Source organism: Hermetia illucens, chromosome 3 (genome assembly GCF_905115235.1).
Source record: "Hermetia illucens chromosome 3, iHerIll2.2.curated.20191125, whole genome shotgun sequence".
In the NCBI taxonomy this organism is placed as follows: domain Eukaryota; kingdom Metazoa; phylum Arthropoda; class Insecta; order Diptera; family Stratiomyidae; genus Hermetia; species Hermetia illucens.
Window position 1 is genome coordinate 69,385,781 of NC_051851.1, and position 16,442 is coordinate 69,402,222.

The window sequence follows — 16,442 nt, forward strand, 5'->3', positions numbered from 1 at the left end:
TGTTCGCTTTTTGAAATATCTGTTGATGGATTCCATCCATTAAGGTGAAATATTGTGGATAAACTGCTTTTAGATTGACTTTCTGATGGATTTACAATTCCATTTGATATTAAGGCGTATCACAAATTAATGCCACGAACTAAATAAATTGGACAATTGACGAAAGCTGTATTTTATGGGAGATAGAAATTTTGCAAGATTTTATGAATGACTGAAGCCATGCAATCGGTCTTGGCCTACTGGATAATTTACGATGGTAGTTCGGTTCTAACTGTAAAGTAATAGGTAAACTAACCTTCTATCCAGATCGTGTTGCCACGAAAACAAACCTTGGGATGCTTCGAAGTAATAAAAAAGCCAACATTATTTAGCTTTAATGTATGAAATCCTTATACTTGAAGCATTGAAAACTTACCTTGTTCAGATTCCGCAAAATAGATGAGATTTCCAGCAATCTGAGGAATGGTACTGACTATCTGCTACTCCTCTAATAGTCAATAGTCTGACAAGTTTTTCTCAATCGTGCAGTAGCTAGCTAAGTTTCCCAAATGGAAATTTCAGGGGTACCTTGATCCTTCGACTGTCTTCTTCAACTCAAAATTACTGGTCTTACGATAGATAGATCATATTCCAAAATCATCCAGGAATGCCGTACCTATTCTCCACAATCGCAGAAGCGCGCAGCACATCAATATTCTTGCCTAGCAAGTGTAATAAATTTTTCTCGATGTGATGCTGGAAGTCAGTTCTTGCTATTTGGCGGTTGTTGTAATAAAGAGGTAGAAGAACATCCCCTCTTTCATTTCACTATATTTATCGAGCTTCTGGCGAACACTACATCACAATCCTGCCTGTCCCCGCATTCGGGGACTTAAATTACGAGGGCAGTGAATAAATCGTCTATATTGTTCATGTCAGGGTGTTTGCTCAACAAATAAAGCAGTGGACTATAGCAGTTTTATAGCGCTTGCTTCTGTGTACAAATTATATACTTCCTTGAGGGGGCACATGAAATTTCAGGAATTAACACGCTCATGGGCCTGGAAAGCGCTGTCATGAATCTGGAGACTAAACAACTCGTTGAAACCAAGCGATTCTAAATAGATCCTAGCTCGGTCACTTGACAGTAGACGCAGGATATTGTTGCAGCTTCAGAAAATTTTTTGAAAAGATGGAACAAACTGCAGATCATCTAGTCTACACAAAGCTATAGTCAAGGGTAGAACAATGCCGTCTATCTGCTTGAAAGTGGAAGATAGCTCATTTGCCGGGAATGAACAGGACAGGGAACATCTCTTTCTCGAAATTCTTCTGAGTCCTTTAAACCAATGCAGTCACTCGGAGTTTATGCAATTTTGGGAATTTTCTCGGCACAACTTCAGAGGCGCTAAGAAATTATTATAGGATTCCTTCCAAGGGCGATAACGGATAGTGTTGCCAAAGCATACATACCAAAGCCATGAAGAAGGATATTTACTCCTCTTTACTCCGAAAGAGAGCAAAAAAAGTTCTTTATAACCTAAATTATTCAGAACGTTTGTGCTGAAAACAGTAGATATATACAGAGCAACATACCTACTGTGAAGAATTGACAACTCAATCTGCTCTGTATCAGCTACCGCATGTTTTAAGCGATGTTATAAAAACTAAAGAAATATCACGGTGAGCATTTCTGGATGACGAAGGGGCTTTCGACAATAATTAAAATATTTGGGAATTATAAGCTGCAGGCGATTTGATCATTTGCAGGTCCATAGCAGGAGGGAAATGGCGCACTCTAGGGTGTTTATGGAAGGATATGAGCCCAAACGCTTGTAGGACTATTTAAACCTCACCAAGAACAGCCTTAAGATTATAGTAGGAATGCTCACCGCTGAAGTTAGGGATATTTGCGAGCACTGTCTGTAGATACTGCGGGGAGAGATAATGTTTCAGCACTTCTGCAAAGTTGGTTAAGGCACCTGAGAGAATACTTAATACCAGACGTCAGGCTAAAACGCTGTTGTTCTAATATACGCCTTCACCAACAATAGCCTTATACTTGACCTTGCCCCACCTGCCTCTTTGATTAAAGCTTCAAGCCTTTAAGTTCTTTGCGACATTGCCAAAAAATAAAACACTCGGTACTGATGTATCGTTATGACCCCCGCGGACTTGTTTGTTTTAAGCTTTTGATTTTGGGTGCTACGACTGAAGTGCATTTTATCTGACCCCGTAGGCAATCCAGAAATCTAATTGCATGCCCACTGTGAAAAGTATTGATTATAGCTATAGTTTTTCCTTGAGCATTTGTAAGTACCCCTCTAGTGTAGTTTCCTATCTTTTTCCCTTCCAGTTGTTTGCTGCTTGTCTCTTTTTTGATGCTTAGGTTGCTATCATCTTTATCCTCTTTCGATGCGAATGGATTTGTACATCTAGATTTGTTCTTGTCATAATGGTTATATTACTAGGATAGACAGCAGACTTCAAGACGGCGGTGCCTCTCGCATATGCGTCAGCATCACAGATCACTTTTTTCAGGACAGGTTGGAAAGGACGCCTCCGTTTGTCTTAAACATTTCTTGATGGAGAATGGTCTCGAGTGTGATCTGCTGCTTTTATCTGGCCTCGCATAGTCGCAGGATCAATGTAGCCAGTCTTATAAGTTTAGTCGGCTTACTTTGAAATATAACTAAAATTTGGCTAGAGTGATTGTTTTCGACAACTTTCATCTCATTTCACAAATTTTTATCCAGTGGATTTTCCAAATGTTCATGAAAGGCAGATTTTCCAATTGTGATCGGAGATAGGCTTCTTCCAGGACACGTCTGCCTCGTCTTCTTTTTCTGCCATAGATATTGCCCTTATAGACTTTCCGGGCTGGATAATCCTCATCCATACGGATTAAGTGACCCACCCAACGTTATCTATTGAGCTGGATTTTAATCACAACCTGACGGTCATAGTAGCGCTCATAGATTTCGTCATTGTGTAGGCTACGCAATGGTCCATCCTCATGTAAGGGACCAAAAATTCTTCGGAGGGTTCTGTTTTCGAACGCAGCCAAGAGTTCGCAGTTTTTTGCTAAGAACCCAAGTCTCCGAGGAATACATAAGGACTGGAAAGATCATAGTCTTTTACAGTAAGAGCTTTGACCCTATGGTGAGACGTTTCGAGTGAAAAAGTTTTTGTAAGCTGAAATAGGCTCTATTGGCTGCCAACAACCGTGCGCGGATTTCATCGTCATAGTTGTTATCGGTTGTGATTTTCGACCCTAGATAGGAGAAATTGTCAATGGTCTCAAAGTTGTATTCTCCTCTCCATTGTTTTCGTTTGACCAGTGCGATTCGATGTTGTTCATTCTTTTGGTTTTGGCGCTGACATTGTCACCATGTATTTCGTCTTGCCTTCATTAATGTGCAGCCCAAGATCTCGTGCCGCCTGCTCGATCTGGATGAAGGTAGACTATACATCGCGGATTGTTCTTCCCATGATGTCGATATCGTCAGCATTGGCCAGTATTTGGAAGGACTTGAAGAGGATGTTGCCTCCCGCATTTACATCCGCATCGCGAATAAGGGCCTGGTTGAAGAGGACGCATGATAGGGTATCCCCTTGTTTTAGAGCGGGAAAGATCACTTCAGTAAAAATAAAGATAATTAAATTAGTTGAGGCGGTTCCTAAGTTTCTTACTCCAGGTAAGTGTATGAAAATAATTAACACCGCCACAATCTGAATTCTTGATTCTTAACTTCGAACGGACGAGTGGAAACATCTTAGGTTGACTTGTATCTTAGGAGGGTGATCCACTTGCTCTTTGACTATGATCTCCAAGTCCGTGCCTCTAACTTGATCCAGATCTTCGCGTTAGTTTTTGTTTGGCGGATTTCTTATTCACCAACCTTCTTTCTGGATGACTTCCGGGAACCTTGCTAAAAAGTTTCATGATGTTGCCGTACCTGTTGCTGCTTCTTTGCAAACTTGGCATCAGAAGCGGATTTCTTAACAGATGTGTTATGTTTGACCAGTTGCTGTCATTTTAACGTAACCCAATCTTGTTTCTCAACAATCGCCTGTCCAATATGTTCCAGTCACCAGTAATTCTTGCTTTCAAGCGCTATTCAATGTAGCTATGAATGTAGATAATTTTCCGGTATTTCGGTATTAATTTTCCATCACAACCTCGCAGACTTTGTTTAGGCTTCGAGATAAGCGGCTCGTCAAACCCCAAATAACATTTCGCAGGACCCAGGTACAAGTGCATTACGGCAGCTACTCAATATGTCTATTTTTGTGATCAGTTTCATTATTACTATCACTTTTCTATAGTTGTTTTTGTCATATGTTTGGACCTTTGTTTCATGGATGGTGCATTTGACGAGTGAGACCACGTGGGGGAGTGCCTGTTATGCAGCCTTAATCTGAAGCTTCATTTAATCTTGCCGCTTTCTATTACACCACGTACAGAAAGCTATGAGCAATGTTTAAAGCGCTCTTTTTTTATCATTTTCATACTACACGCTATGCAAGTTATAAACCTAGAGTGGTAGGTAATAAGCGCAAACGAACACAAACATCTACGACGGACCACGGTTTGAACCCGCTTTCCGAAGACACATAAATCCACATTCCTTAAGGGGGAAACCACATTAGGGGATTTTCAAAATGAAATACTTTTTTATTGCATAGATCATTAACTGAGCGAAATTCATGTTCCCTTAGATTTTATGAGAGTACATTGGAACCATTATCGGGTACAGGGTCAGACTGGGTGTTCCAGTTGTTGCTTTGCGTCCTCACGTAATCTAGTATGAATTTGTAAATAATGTATGTATAAATATTTGACGTCAGCCCCTTCTACGAGTGTGTTTATTTTTTTTTGAACTGCGTTTTATTTGCGATTACAAGTAAGAAATGCCTTATCCGCCGAATTTTCCAGCAATTTTTTTTCAAACGCGTTTTTCTCAAAACGACATTTTTGACATTTTCTGTGATTCTGAATCAAGAAGTAATGAACCGATCGTCATGAAATTTGGAGGTATGATTCCAACCAACTTTTGGGACAATATTGTATTTTTAAGTGTACTCTTTTTGCATTATATGTAAAACAAAGTGGTGAAAATTTAAAATTTTTTTTCTTTCCGCAGCTGTTCAATTTTTGATTTTGATTATTTCCATCGGCGTTCAGGTTCATATAATTAGGAAATAAGTTAGCAATTTATTTATTTATTTATTCAATGAGGACAATACACAGAAAGCAAATTTCTTATTACATATTGTCCTCAGAGGGAGGAGCAAGTAAATGGCATATTTTGCACTTAAAGCTAAAGAGGGACATAGAGTCAAAGGAACCAAGCTGTAGGGCATTGTAGGACCGGCAAAACCTCGGGATCGGAGAGTGAAAGTAAATCTCGAGCTCGGCGAAGGGTATATCAAAAATGTACGCATTACGTGTGTTATGAGACGAGGTGATACGGAAAGTAATATCCGAGTCAGCGGAGCAATCCATCAGACCATTGCAGAATTTGAAATGGGTACATATATCAAGGAAGATACGGCGTTGCTGTAGGGAGGGGAGATTGAGGGTGCGGAGCCGTGGCGGATAATCAACCCGTGGAAGGTTCTTTTTATAAAAGAGGGACCGGGTGAATTTGCGTTGTACAGCTTCAAGAGCGCGGCCGTCACGGATGCGGTAGGGGGAATAGACTACACAGCATATTCAAGGATGTTTTTGACAAGGGAATTGGAGAGTGTTAAGGAGGGCTGGATTGAGATAAAGTCGGACGAGGAACGTAGGATAAAACCAGACATTTTGGGAGCTCTATTGATGATGTCAACGAAGTGGGAATTGAAACGAAGTTTATCGTCGAATATTACACCCAGGTCTTTGAAGGAGGTCAGTAGTGAAAGGGGTTGACCACTGAGAGAATAGGAAAAGGATGATGGGGAGGGTTTAAGAGAATATTGCGTCCAGTGGCATTTGTTGACATTCAGCGTTAGCTTGTTGACCGAACACGAACGGGCTAAATTATCAAGGGTGGATTGTAAGAGAGCACAGTCCAATGGAGAGGAAACAGAGGCAAACAATTTAAGGTCGTCTGCGTAAAGCAAATACGGACAGGTGAAGATGGAGGCGAGGTCAATGATAAAAAACAGGAAGAGTAGGGGGCCAAGTGTAGTGCCTTGGGGAACACCAGAGGAAGGAGAGAAGGAACTAGATGAGCGACTATGAAAAGAAACTTTGCAGGAACGGTATGAGAGATAGGAGGAAAGCCAGGAGATGACTGAGGGAGGGAAGTCTAGCAAAGAAAGTTTAGAGAGGAGAATGTTATGGTCAACGGCGTCAAAGGCTTTGGAGAAATCAGTATAAACAGCATGTACCTCTTGTCGTGAATTCAAGCGTTTAGCAACAAAGTTGGTAAAGACCAGAAGATTTGAAGCCGTTGATCTATGTTTCACGAAACCATGCTGCTCTTTGACAATGAGGTGACCGAAGTGCGCGGTCAACCAGTCGTTGACGTATCTTTCTAGGATTTTAGAGCAAGAGGAGAGAAGAGAGTTCACAGCAAGAGAAGGGCCTCCGCTCTTGAGGATAGGAATGATAAGGGCCTCTTTCCAGAGACGGGGAAAGTAGCATTCGTCTAGACTTTTATTGGAGATTATACACAGGGGGAGGGAAATGTGTTTTCCACAGTTAAGGAGGAAGAGATTAGGAAGCCCATCGGGGCCAGGTCCGACATTGGGGTCAAGGTTACCAATGAGGAACTCAACCAAGGAAGGCGTAAGGAGAGGAATGGCTAGTGATTCGGAGGAGTCTGTGGTTATGAAAGGTGTAGAGGGTGAAGGGCTCGAGGGAGAAAACACTGAAGAGAAGTAGGTGCAGAGAAGGTCGCAGGATTATTGTGGGGAGTTGGCAGCAATGTAAAATCCAAAGCCTGTTGGTTTCAGATAAATAATTTTTTTAATTTTGGCTTTAATTTTTCAAAAAATTTTTAAAAAAGTTCTTCTAAATATGATTCATATAATATCTAAAATCCCAGAAATATATTCGAAAATAGGCATCCTGATGTGGTTTCACCCTTTAAAAATATCTAATCACACCTGACAAAGGGACAAACCCCCAAGAAATTAACATTACAGACAGCTTGTGGAAGTGTTTAGAACATGAATTGTAAAGTTCATATCCTTATGCCGCTGCAAACCCTCACGCTACGCTGAGTCGTTGCTAATTCTCTGTCTCACATTTAATTTCACGTTGTCTTCGAAACTTGCATTTCTGTTCAAAGTTTCGGCATTCGCGCTAAGAAGCCAGACATAACAAATTTGCCTACAATTGATAGTAGTCTTTTGGCCTTCAACGTTGTCATATAATCAATTTATTTATAATTTTCTATTTTATTCGCCTAGGTGATTGGCATGCATAATTATTGAAATAGTCACACACTCCATATCGTTCACGCTGAAACATGGAAAGATGATTCCCAAGCTCATGAAAAACATCTCAACCTATAAATTTCGAGCAGGTTTATCTAAAAATAATGCAATTCGAATGTCAATTTATGCCAACTAATTACATACCGCAACAACCTAGTCATTAACTGAAGCTGAACGGATATTTCGTCGCATACAAACGTGCGCGTGGATATTTCGAATCTGGGAAAACATTTGGAATAGCAGCGTTTTCCCCGACGTACACAGATGCCATCGAGAACTGATCGTGCATTTTTCACGGTCTCCTGAGTGAAAATAAGAAAAGACCACGTAGAGGAAAATCTATCGTCTGAAGTTTACACGTGAAGGCATAATTTTCCGAAAAATGTATCATTGCAAAAGGAAATGGCCCGGCCTGAATTCGTTTTGAGGAGGGAGAGTAAAGGCCGAAAAAATAGAAACGGGAGTAATGTACATGTACTTTGGTCCATTAGACAGCGCCTGGTAACGCACATGTCAAGCATTTCCGCGCATTAACGTTAAAATTACCTGGATTTCGAAATGTGTTGTTTTGTAAATATTTATGGTACACATTCCTGAATATATGGAAATAGTTGTGAAAGTTGGATGTAATGGAAAACAGATTGGGAATGGTCTTTCTACGGAACCGGCCTACAATTTCGAATTGATGGCTTTCGAAAAATCCAGTCGATATGCATTAAAATCGATTAGGAAACAAAAAGGAAGGCAATTTCATTATGCAATTCTTCTCTAACTGAACCTGTGAATTTCAGAGTTTAAAAATCATTTATATATCCAGATGGTATTGGTCTATCATTAATGAGTTTGAGTCGATCAAAACTAAGAGTGTAAATTAGTGAAAAATGTATGTTCTGATCTTAGAGGGTAAGATAATATTCTACATTTTATGGTGTATTTCTTCAAGCGTTATCAACTACTTCCAAAGTTAACTTCTAATGTTGCTTGAACTGTACGCTTGAAATCATATACAGAAACACATATCACTAGTTTTCTCAAACCTGTACAGCTACCAATACAAATTGATGACATTCTTCTTCCATACTGATGACAAAATAGACCTTCCCCAAGAGTGCTGTGAATTTAAATATTTATGAATAAACATATTTCTCTGAAAAAAATACAACACGGTCGAGATCAACACATTTCTCACAACCTGACCCAATTCATCCTGACTAGATTGCATCGATTATTGATACATCAGATGGGACTTTTCAGTATTTTCATGTGACCCAAATCAAAACCAACTTTCCGGAATCCCCAATGTTTGTAATTTATTTCCTTGAAGTGATATTGAAGCATATGCACATATTTACTGTGGATGTACTTGTATCCATCCTTGTGTTCATAGTATCTTTTATATATGTACATACATAGTGTACATAAATAGATAGAATTCATATACACCCATGAGCAGGTAGAAGTTCAATTTCTTGTACAGGCGGAATAAATTTTTTGGTGTGCTTGTTGCAACATTCACCTTGGAAATGTTCTCGTAGATTTTCAAAATATGTGCATATCCTTGGATACAAGATGTCGCTAGCGAAAGCATCATAAGCTTCCAGATTGTGAAATCGACTTTCAAATCGGCACTTCTTCACTTCACTGGTAGATGAATGCATGTGTGACTTTCAAGCGTTTAATTATGCATTGGAATGACAACCCAACTAGCCAATTAGTTTATTTGGGGGGAGAGGGGAGTTGGGGGTTGTTGGGAGTTGAATTGTTGGAGTTGTATGAAATAAGCCAGAGTAAGCTGCATATAAGGCCGATTTCCTTCAAAACTCAAGCCTTGTCAAGAAGCATCCAGTCGTCAGCCTATAGTGCTCACTAGTCTGCGTTTTTTTGTTTCTCCTTTACTTGTTCTACATTCATTTCAAGATATAATTCCAAAAACATTTGCAGTTCCTGAAGCCAGTAAGTCCCATCGTCTCATAAAAATATTTCCTCATTTTTAAGGTTTTGTGTAAACACACCTTATTAAAATCGGTTTACTGCCTGTCTGTCTGTCCGTCACACGCATTTTTCTCCGAGACATAGCGATTGACACCAAATTTGGTACAAAGGGGGTAACTGTGAACGCTCACGCATATAGTGAGTTACATCCTTTTACGATGAATTTAAGGGGGGGTCCCCATATATGCAAAAGGGGGGTGTACATTTTTTTTTCATCAAATATAGTTATGTGGGGTATCAAATTAAAGGTCTCGGTTAGTACTTTTCGAAACCGTTCTTAGTTTTGACTTTCGTTGAAAAGGTGGGGAGTGCGGGGGGTTGAAAGTGGTCATTTTTTTAACGAACCCATTGTTAGGAACTACCGAACCGAAAAATCTGGAAAAATATCAGGAGGCTGCCACTATATGGTGCCTAGACTCCGAAATACTCTCCATATCGATACCTGTTCAAATAAAGTTAATAATAGGATATTACTATATTTTTTAGTAATTGACGGGAAAAGCCACCTTAAGTTCACCCTAGAATCACAAGATTTTACAATGTAGGCTACAGTATAGAACATGATCCTGCCGAATTTGGTGAAAATCGCACTACTACTAACAAATTTATACTAGGTCAAATCTATCGCTCCTCTGCAAATTCAAGACTATGAATGTCAATATCACTTGAAAGTGGCTATTTGTATATTTTACGTGCTACATGCTAATGGGACAAATGCAAACCCAAATCTCTTTATAAAAAATAATACACAAAACCTTTCATACCTGAAGCATCTAGCTTCCGGTTTCCCGACTTGTTTTTTCTATTTTTGTGCGATTGCTGGCATTAAAGGGGTAATTTCGTGTGAAGGCCGTTTTTTTTTTGGCTTTTTTTTAGAAATTTTTTGTGAAGAACTAGATAAAGACAAAAATACGATTTTTTCACCATAGATTTATTAATATCTTTAGCGTGAATAGTAATTTTTCCAGCCCGATCGCATAGTTCGTTATTGAAATACAGAGCAATTTATACACTCATCTCCAAAAAAAGGTTTTTTTTTGCTACCGCGCTAGATGGCGCTGCGAGCACCTTGAAGACGAAAGGTAAACGGCGTTCTAACGTACAGACTTAACTACAGTCCCCAAACTAGGATACATAAAAAATATTAATAACTACATTTTTGCCGCCGTGTTAAACTTTTTTCAATGAATTTTGGTGGTTTTTTAAGGCTTCTTGAATGAATAAAGAAAAACTACTGGGTCAATCGCAATTATCCTAGTTTGCGGAAACATGTTCTGAATAAGTCGTGAAAATTTCAAAGAATTTCATTAGACAGATTTCGGGTTATGGTAGCAGCGCAACGCATTTTGAAAAGTAGAATGTGATTTTTAGCCATAATGCCTTAACTGACTATTCATCTGCTATACCTAATCCATAAACCTTATGTTTCTTCAAGAATCACATGTACAGGAGTCATTTCAACGTCATTCGGACCGATAAATATGCGCTTTATTATGGCGATCGACATAAATCTGGCTTGTGACTTATCACGTGTTTAACACTACAATTTCCCAACAACTCCGAATATCAAAAAATCACTTTGCCCATATATTCTATACTACATATATCTAGATACAATTGATGCCAAAAAAATGGATTCCACGGATCCGACACACGGGATGACCCCCTTAAGCTCAGACAAATGGACTATTCGAACATTTAGTCAACTTAGTCGTTGGAACGACCCTGAGGATGGTCAAGTGTGGGGTAAAATAACAAGGGTTACTCATCAAAACTCATATTAATCGACTATATATTGGCTTCAAGCCTCAAACCCTTCATCCATTTCAAATTTTTCGTATGTTTATTTTCTGCGGTGTGCTGTGGGATTGCAAGATTTATGTGTTGTTTTCTCCCCCGTTTTACCAATTCAGTTTTCTTTAAATGCTCCTTAACACGACTGGTATCTAAACGTTTTGTTTGTCCTATGTAGGCGTATATCCAATTCGTAATAAATGCCGCTTTCTTTTGCCTGGCTTTTAGTGTGGTTTTCAATACCTACTAACATTCCATTGCATTCTACCACCTCAATTCCTTGTGTGGCCATGGCGCGCCCCAAGAGACATAATGTTTCCGTCAAGTATGTTTCAAATTTTTGTTTGAATAAGGTTATCAGGCGATTGTGTTCCACCATTCCCTGTTTCCATCTTGTTAGAAAACGAATCATAGTCAGTCATTCACAGTTTAATGCCGTGACAGGCTCTGGTGTGACACGCATGTAATGCCTAATGTTAAGTTTGATGACCGAAGCTCCAAATTTCCAAAAATTCTGTTAATGAATCAATTCACACCGACTACCTTTACCCTGACACTGATTAGCCTTACCCTGGAGGTGCTGCAGTTAAGTGGTTGCCCTTCCAACCCGAACCCTGTAGTTTGGTAAATGAGATCACAGTCCTTCAAGTTATTCAGTAAACCATAATAGAAAAGAAAGTGTACTCTGACATTTTTTCATGTCATATTTGCAATAAAGAATAACCAAGAAAGCTTCCATCGGAGTTCAAAATTCAATGCCAACATTGTTCGCCCCCGTACTGGTGAGGTCACTCACCGCCAATAGAGACTGCTCAAGAAGTTTATCGGTGAGCGAAATATTCCCAGTGATAATAACTAATACCTGATGTTGGAATTGAGCGTTTACGAGAGGCTATCAATCTGAGCTTCCCATGATGTAAAAACTGGGCACGGCGCATTTAGTTTGTTTGAATTCCCGTTAGCGAGGTTTGGCTTGCGCAATGCTGTGCAAACTTTCCAACGATTTATTGACGAGATCCCCATCAAACAATCTATGATATTATAGAATAAGTAAAAATTTAGTTTTCTCGTTTAGATCTAAATTTTCAGTTTTTCCACATTTTTGGAGCCAATTAGGTCATCTGGTAAATTGTCATGATGTCAAATCACCCTGGGAGAGCGTCACAGCGCCCGCCAAAACCTTTGGAATTACCATCTTGAAATAGTCCATTACAGGATAAACGAAAAGACAATGACATCATCTGCTGCATCTGTCAGGGCATGTTTTGATTCCGCGATTCACGCGTCGCTACAACAGTCAATCATCTGTGAACGGAAGCCTTTGGGTTTTTTAACTTAGTTTTCCCATTCAAACAAAAATTAGAAAAAGCACGACATACTTCACGGAATGTAAGCTTCTTCATTGAACTTTTTACTGATATTAAACACAGATCTGATAAAGACAGCTTTTTAGTTAATGCACGTGACGCTACCATCGTCAAAAAAAGAAGGCGAAAACGGTCGATTCGTTACTCAAAAAAATCCAATCTCCTGCGACATCTCAGAGGCATCCAACCCAGAGCTATACAAGCCGATCAACACCCTTAATGTTCTGTCCATTAATGTAGGAAGACTGCGATGACCCGTCAGACTGGTATTCTTGATTTTTGAGTCTTTATCATTAGTCCAACTCTATTTGCCTCCTATCTTAATACACTTCGACCTCAAATTTCTCAGAGATTCTACTTTGATGCCGCACGTGATATTTTGCGCCATCATATGTCACTCTGATAATAGCTACTAGTTCCAACGATATAACTCTCCTGCGTACGGCACGTGGGTTATACTCCCTGTTCACACTTTCAAAATGGTCCACAGCGTGTTGATGTGTTCAATGCAGGGGGATCTAGAGTAGAAACCACGCTGCTCTCCACCCAACAAGCTTTTGATATGTTTCTTGATGCATTCCGCGATTATATTAACTATCACTTTTGAAACAACAGGGAGCCCACAGACACCCCTCCAGATATCGCATTCGACATGGATGCCCTTATCTAGAATCTTCCACCCTTCGAAAAAGGTTTCTGATTTCCAGGATTCCCGTATGAATGGAAATAACAGATCTGTAGAAGCAAGTGAAGCTGCAATCAAAAGGCGGATGCTTGCGTACTAGATGGCCGTGATGATTTCCCTTCAGTTTTAAGAAGCTGTCCGTATTCGCATATTACGGTGATTAGTCATTTCATCCGTAAGGGGTGGAACTTCAGCTGATGTGATACGGTTAGGAACCATGTTGAAGCAAAACACAACAACAACACAACGAATCCGCCCACAGTTTGGACCAAAACTTGGCCGAAGCTAGACACTTTTTTGGGAATTGAGGAGTTCTAAGTACTAAGAGAGCAACTTGCTCAAACTCTTTATGGTTCACGGACTCTCTCTTGCTCCGGCTAAGCTTTGGTCCGAACTGTGGGTGGATTTACGCTGGTAATAATTCGTGACCTTGTCGTGTTTTGCGAATTATAAAACGGAGCGTATAACATCTGCGAGCCGCTTCGGTCACGCTGCTCCCAGGGGAGAGATGACGCAGCGTCTGATGGGTTGCCTCTGTCCTGGTACGAAACCTTAGCCGGCTTCGTCCCCCTTTTACTTGTTTAACCTTGGATGTTAATCTCAGCATGAGGAGTCCGTGGACCATAAAGAGTGGGAGCAACTTGCCCTCCATTTGGTCCGGTCCGCCATCGAATGGATGTGGGCTAAGGACTCCCAACTCCCAAAAAAGAAAACATGGTGAAGTGTTCCTAAAGCCTCTTCAGCTGGTGGTCATTGGATTAGGAGTCGACTATTAACGCCTCTCATAGCACCATCGATAATTTTACGATCAAATCTTCCGTGTCGTGTTATCTGGGGCAGATTGCATTTCCCTGACCGGTGTAATAACGAATTATTTTTGGTCACGGCGAACACTATTTTAAACTTTTCAGGATTTCGATTCCGCAGCGACAACAAAAACTTCGATCTCCTCCATTCATTGATCTGCTTCCATGATTCTGCAGCCAATCAGATCTCGTGACGACCTGTAGAGCATCCGAGAAGAGATAATTTTTGATGCCTTTCCAGTGTGAATCAATATAATCAAGCGGATTACTCAGGGTATCTGCCGTCCAATCATCGAGAGAGCTCTCCCACTGTCGAGCGGTAGCTTGAACATATAAGTGGGCCGATGGTAAACTTGGGGTCTGGCAGTTCTCCACACCTGCAGAAATTGGCGGAAGCTACACGGCCCGATTTCATCGCTGCCTGTTTCTCGTGGTTATCGCAAAGTGGTCAATCTAATTCGCTTCATGGTGTCGATCAGCTGAAACCCAATTTATCCTATGGTAAGCTCTACACTCGAATAATGTGCCGCCAATGTAGAATGGTGAAACTGCAGAAATTCACAAAGTTCCAACCATTATCATTTCGGTTATCAAGATCTGTTATCTGAGGCATAGCTGACGTTTCAGTAGCAGTAAAATTTTCTGATGACTTGTCCGCAAATTTCTATTTCTTTTAGTTGCCTTTTATGGCAATCAAGGAAGACCCCGTCCCACAGGGTGGCAGTTCTTGACTGTTTCGGAAGTAACGAAAATAGCAAAAATAAAAGCAAATGGAATGATTTTGCTAAGTTCTCTTAACGTAGAAAATGACTCCTAAAAGGTATTTTTACAAGAAGACGGGGACTATGTGTTAATAACCTTTTTATCAAATTTTCTCATAGAGAAAATGACTCATAATTTGTCAAAAATTGGAAGCTTTTAGTACCTGCGAGTGAGAAATTTAAAATTACTTCAAATATATGTTGGTCTTCTGGTAATTGTAAGAAATTAGTAAAAATTATAATGCCATTTTTTTCACGGATGACTATTCAAGCTTGTCCACCAGCATCGTGGCTGCCCGCTTTCTTTCCAACCGTCGGCGTGCATCGCTCTGTTACAGTTTCATCGACAACTCAGGGGAGTCATTCGATGCAACCAAACAGATACTTTGTCTGAGATTTTAATAGCCGTTCTCATGAGCAGTCATGCAGCATTCATCAATATCGGCCGAATTGGTTTATGACGAATTTTTAAATTGACCAGCAGACGTGTTACTAAATTAAAACCATTTTATCTAGAAGCTGTGGCGACAGTTCCAACAGCTTCACCCATCACCGGTCAAACGTCACAGGCAAAATAAAATATTCGTTTCGAGGACCTTACAAGTTCTGAACATATATTTTTCCGACAAGATGCTATAAGAAATTCACTCCATATGCCTTCACGAATGCCATTCAATGTTATTAGCAGAGGAGACAAGGAGAGGAGAGACAAGGCAAACACAGCATAATGTCAATCGACCATGTGATACCCACTTATTTATCGGCAGAATAAGTATGACCTCACATATCTTATGCTCCAGCTTCCAGCTTAACTGGATGATTCGGAACCATAGCCACCACTGGGGATAGAAAATCAGGCTCCGGCGCTTTTTCCACTTCCACTTTCGTTGAAAGATGCCAAATTCAACTAATGCAAGTTTTTATTGCGACTTCACCACTGACAGGCGAAAACTGTACCAACCGACCAAAACAGATCGTAACCATAGAGTGCTGGAGTGTTGATCCTTGTTTACATTTGTAATTAAAGTTACCTAACTGGTGACAATTCATTGTCGGATGTTTCGCATAAACTATTTTTCCAGATGCTCGATTCAGAATTTATCGATTTTCTATCATCACAGAATTATATCAATCCATAACCGATTCTGCCATCAATAAGCTTAATATTAAATTTTTTTCTATATCTGTAATTATTTCTAATCTGGTGCATTCACTCTCCAATCGAATAAATAGTGCAAGCAACCCTCAAAATTCAGTTAGATGAGAATGTCAAAGATATGTCAAGACCTGGTATGGAGGCGATGAGAGTAAAAAAAAATAATAAAAATAAATAAAATAAATAGACCTATTTTTTAGTATTTTTTTGGAAATTATATTAAATATCTTTCTTTTGTTGGTATTAGGTATTGAAATATTAATTGATTGTTTTACACATGCATGGCGAATTTAGCCAATCGACTAGGATGGTGTCACGCTATAAATTAACAACTTTGTTCTACCTTGGAAAAAACTCAGAGCCTGCAAAGGCAATTGAAAAGTCGTTGAAAAACCAAGTGGATGAAACTTATATCTTTGGAAATTCTATAAAACTATTTCAAATACACCGCTTGTTCTGGAAGAAGCA

At 39.8% G+C, this 16,442-nt stretch overlaps 1 protein-coding gene across 2 annotated transcripts in view; it reads left to right on the top strand.

Moving 5' to 3' along the window:
- LOC119652950 (serine-rich adhesin for platelets) overlaps nucleotides 1–16,442 on the top strand; it is a 321,668-nt gene that overhangs the window by 869 nt on the left and 304,357 nt on the right. The gene's annotated exons all lie outside the window — the stretch shown is intronic.